Consider the following 5,448-nt stretch of genomic DNA (forward strand, 5'->3'; position numbering starts at 1 on the left):
AAATAATGGCAGAAGAAATTTCAAAGAAAAGAAGCTTCAAACATAATATTTTTTCTTTTGGATCAGAAAAGTTGTTCTTTTCTTCTTAAGAAGAATTATCCAACCAACAATTGCATGGTTGATGGCAATAATAATGATAATAATGAAAAAAAAAATCATCTCAAAAGGAGATATTTACTCATAACCAACAGAATGCCTTGTTAACACTCCATTGGACAAAATCTTGGTTCAAAGCATCAATATTATTTGTAATTTTTTATTTAATTTTTCAGTTCTAACTCTTAGATCATTGATATAGGAGTCATGATCACATATTCAACTCTTTTTCTCAATTCCAAACACAGAAAAATTTTACCCGCATAAAATTACACATGATGGAAGTGAATTTACCTCATCTTTATCTAAAACTGTTTTCCTTTTTGAAAATTTCTACTTGACTATTCCCAGTTCCAAAACCAATTTTATTTGAATGTACAAGTTAAAGTTTTGTCATGAAGTGAATCCTTTAAATCAGCCAAGGTTTTTTCAGAATTATCTAGTGTTATGTCTCGTTCAAATGTCATTTGGTTTATAAGATTCACATTTTATAATTTCTATTTGTGTTTAATTTTTTACAACTTAAGAATTTTATTATTTCTAAAGTATAAAGTTAAGATCTTCCTTATATCTTATCCTATTTCAATTACAGTTTTTTTTTTTTATGAGATTTAGAACTTCAATTTTAAGACCATTCTTATGTGTTAATCTTTTCAAATTTTTACGTTCGAAACCTGCCAACTCACCGATCGATGTTCAGACTCTAATTAATTTTACCATAAATGATCTGCAATTACTTTTGACCTTTGGTACCCTCAAAAGTGACTTTATGCGAATTTCTCGGGTACATCATTAAATTTTCAAAAACACTAACATACGCATCGTTAAAGTCCTTGCACACCCTACACGGTTAAACAAAAATAGGAAAATTCCTTTTTTACGCGGATTGGAGTGACAATTCACTTATTAAAGAAAATGTATTATAAAGAAAAAAAAAAGAGAGATTATGGAATAAAATAATAAATATAAAATATATATAAAAAATTGTTGGTATAAAAATGATACTGCCCAACAGAATATATGTTTATTCCATCGTCATAACAAACAAATAATCGTCGCCCAATTTTCCTGTGCCCATAAAATGTTCATCTTCATAATTACCAAACAGAAATGTGTGTTTTTGCATGTTCATCTCCATACTGAAACTTTTTTTTTCCCTCAAAACTACACAAGAGAAACAATGTGTGTTTTCACCCTTATCTATATGTGATTTTGCATGCATACGATAAACGAAAATGACAAAAGAACAAATGAGAAATATTAAAAAGAGTACAATTGGCTTACAATCAAATACAAATTCTTAACAGAAACATACTTTTCTAGTCTGTTTTTCATCGTAATGAATAACTTACCTAGTTTAACTTGAAGGTACATCATATAGCAAGAATTCGTGTCAACTTTTGTCGCAGACAAACCAGTCCAATTGCAGAAATGAAAGTTACAAACGTCTTTATGTAGCAAAGATAAATCTTGCATCGTCCTAATTCCTAATGCAAGAAACATTCACTGCAAAGGACCATCTCCAATGTTAATTGTTCAGACACAAACCTAAAATGGGTGGTGGTGAGTACTGTAATATTCATAGGTACTTTGGAAGAACATCTACCTTACATGCACAGAACACACATGCATGTGATTACAGGTTACGTCATTAGACAGCCTTAAACAGTTTTTGAATTATTAGATTCTCACTAATCTCAAGACAACAGTGGTGTAGAATGACATTTGGTTCTTTCTTCACCCTTTTCCCAACTACGGTGATAAAATACACAAGGATGCACAATTCTAAGCTAGTAGACAAATTTGAAATGACTACAAGAAAATTTGAGAGTGGAAAATTAGGTTTGAATGAATTCTTATCCCTTCTATGATATGTAATTATTCTCATTTTGACCTCTTTAAAAATCCAGCCTTCATTGGAACAGGAAAAATATATACTTTTCTTCAGTCGTAAACTTATTACCATGTTATGTGATTTCAAAACTAGTAGACATCGAAAAGCAAGCGTGATATTTCCTAAAATAAAATTAAAAAATTCTACTGCATAAGAGAGGTGTTGAAATAAGATTTATAGGAACACACAAAAAAACAGTATTTCATCGCAATTGTAAGGACCTGAAATTTTATTTAAGCCTAAATGTTGACTATATTACTATAATGCAATATGCTCATTGTGACAAGTATATATTTGAAAATACAAATACCACATTAAGACATTATAAGTAAAACAAAATCCTAAAAGGGGCAACCAAAGTTGAAATGCTTGACCAGGCTGAATAAAACACAGGGATATTTCAAGTTTTCAACCATATTGTTGTAAAATGCATAAAAACAACAAAGTCATGCGAAAATTTCACGGCTCCATCATTTTCTAATACAAAGGGGGGGGGGGGGGGGGGGGGGGGGGGGGGGGGGTGGGGGGGGGTTTTATAGCGTTAAAAATATGACTTTGTTAAGCTTTACCTCTTTATGTATATTTTATCAAGACTCTACATTTGCCTAAGGAAATGAAGAGGAACTATCGTAAAAAAGTGTAGAGAGTCCCTTCATTTTACCACCTTCAATCTGGCTAACAAAAGCTAAAGCAGACACATTTATTCTGCCCCCCAACATCTTTCATGCATATCAGAAACCTAATCATCTCACATTAAAATTGATAAAAAGACACTGTCTACATTTACCCTTTTTCTTCTATTTTTGCCTATAGCTAGATTAGTACAAATCAAACAAGTAATGATACAAGTAACTAACGAAAAAATAGTATCCAGCATGTGGGCTTCCAAATACTCGCACCTAGACAACCTTTATCGGCACCTCTGATGAAGTTCAATAATGCCAACTAATTATAAGCTCAACACAAACAGGTCCTAGAAGAACAACCTTGTCCTATACCTATGGTTGTTTCAGAGAAAAAGTTATCAGTCCTCAAAAATACCTCAACCACACATGGGTGGTAATGTATAAAGTGAAAAATGGAACTTCTAGTTTAGGACATTTACTCACTCAACAATAATTAAACCAAATCGTAAATCTCAATCCTTACAAATACTGCACCAAAGAGATGCAGATACAGGGACATTTCGCGGTTCCTCTAAAAACCTAAACTTTATCAGTTATCAGAATCACTTACCAGATTGAAGCAACCAGAAGTTCCACCTGCCCCACTGGGGAAATGATAGAAAAGAAAAAATAAAGCAATGACCCCTCCCTTGTAGTACAAAATGCCCGATTACAGCAAGACAGAAAGGACAGGGAACCAAGTACGATAACGATTATACCTGAGAGACACAAGAACCGACCTTGGCTCCAGCACATATTATCATGTAGCTTCCGTACACATCTTTCAAAAATTCAATCGCAATCGTTCATTAACCAGAGTACACGATGCAGACGTGCAGTACAGCACTTCTTCCCCAACACAATCCAACTAAGAAAGTAGTAACAACAAAAATTGTCTATCATTCATAGAATAGATATCCGAATAAACTCTTCCAGAACCCAAATTAATGTGCAGATTGAACAGAAGGGACAACATCAAAGACAAAGGAACACGTTTAGGGTAGAACGTAAAACAAAATGAAACAGATCGATTGTTAATACGCTCTAAGGTGTACCCTAACCTGGTTTAAACAAAGAAAACTTCAGATCACACTACGCATATATATGTAAGTCGGCAAAATGAACGGTGAAAAGTAAACAAGGGTTTCATTTCAATAATTTGAAGGTGGAGGAGGACGAGGTGGGGGTCCCCAGAACACGTCACCATTGTTAGGGACCAAATTATACACCGGCATTGGAACTTCTGGCGGCTGATCACCCTGAGAAGGTGGTGGAGTTCCGCCGCCACCACCTTCATTCACCTCTTGCATGTCCTCTTCGCCTTGTTCATCCTCCAAGGGCAATCTCTCATAGGTAGCATTAGCGAAGGTGGCAGCCACAACCATCACGGCTCCCGAGGCGACAAGGGGCCCCACCACGCTTCCGCCGACGACCTGCCCCTGCCCTCCGGCGAGGTACACGGTTAGTCCGGTGGCCTCCGGCGGGGACGGCGCCGGCAGAAACGCGCCGGAGAGGGAGAGAATCTCGAACCTCCCCTGCAGCGTGATGACGCCACCGGGAGCGGCGGGCTGGCGCAGCGTGACGTTGGTGACGACGCCGTTGCCGCTGAGCACAGACACGCCGCGGTGGCGGCGCGTGGCGAAGGTGGCAATGCACTCCGCCACGTCGCTGCCTCCGCTGATTTCGAGGATGTGGCTGCGCAGCGCGTTGGGGCTCTCCTTCGTTATCACCACCGGCGGCTTCGGCTTGTTCTTCGACCCCGGCGGCCTGCCCCTGGGCCGCCGCCCGCTGCTAAGGTTCTGCTCGTCGCCGTCGTTGTTGTTGGCGGGGTTGTCGTCGTCCTCCCCAGGGTTGACGTTGGTGTTACTGTTGCCGCTGTTGGTCGGAGTAGCGTTGTTGGCGTTGTCGCCGCTGTCTTGCTCTCTGGGCTGAAGCGATGAGTTGGGATCATTGGGTCTCACCGCCACGTTCCCGGTCCACCAACGGTTCGCCATCTAGAAGGTTCCTTCTGACTATGACCAAAACCTGAAACTCTATTCAGATCTACGTGAGCCCAAACACAAAAAGAACGGGTTTTGGGGTTGGTTTAGCAGTGAGGAAGTGTATACGAGTTCCAACTCACATACACGTAATATGACAGAAGAGAAAGTTCCCAAGGAAGCGTTTGGAATGATGCAATCTGAGTTGTGTTGGTGACAGGTAGCTAGCTAGCTAGGTGTTTGAGTAAATGCTTTGAGTTGGTTCAAAGTTCAAAGGGAAAAACGGATGATAGATATTAAGTAGAAAGGGATGAGATTTGAAGCGTTTCGTGATGACTTTCCCTGAATTGGTTCGCAGTTTCCTGCAAAAGTTTCCTTTTTTGTCTCCCGGGGAAGCGGTTCAAAGTTTTCTACCTGCACTCCTCTGCGAACTAAACAACACACTTGGTTCAAAACAAAAAGGATTAGACCAAGTTGTGCTGAGACATGATTACTACAGGGATGGGTTCAATTCACACACCATACCAAACCAATTTTATGTTTCCTAGAGGACAAAATTTGTTTCTCCCATGAATGTTTAGTGGGAGACTCCCAAATCATATTATTAACTCTGTAAAAAAGACATTAAATCTTTACATTAATATTAAATAATTACTCTTCTTCTGTTTTAATAATGTCTTTTTAATTTCTCTTTTAACTTTTCACTAATATTTAATTCCACTACTGACATCTTACTCTGTCATCTTTTATGTTAGCTCTTCTATGTTAATATAACACTCTATTTTAATTATATATTAATTCTTTTCGGTTCATA

The 5,448-nt window shown here is 38.1% G+C and overlaps 1 pseudogene across 1 annotated transcript; it reads right to left on the minus strand.

Moving 5' to 3' along the window:
- Window positions 1-3,535: 3,535 nt before the first annotated feature.
- On the minus strand, window positions 3,536-5,179 carry LOC114193102 (AT-hook motif nuclear-localized protein 15 pseudogene; annotated as a pseudogene). Its single transcript, XR_014984269.1, has 2 exons — window positions 4,782-5,179; window positions 3,536-4,680 (listed from the first exon to the last, which is right to left on the minus strand). The product of XR_014984269.1 is annotated as an AT-hook motif nuclear-localized protein 15 pseudogene (transcript).
- Between the last annotated feature and the right edge of the window lie 269 nt (window positions 5,180-5,448).

The sequence above is a fragment of the Vigna unguiculata genome, chromosome 8 (assembly GCF_037176805.1).
Source record: "Vigna unguiculata cultivar grain cowpea cultivar isolate G323 ecotype 2 chromosome 8, ASM3717680v1, whole genome shotgun sequence".
Taxonomy (NCBI): Eukaryota; Viridiplantae; Streptophyta; class Magnoliopsida; order Fabales; family Fabaceae; genus Vigna; species Vigna unguiculata.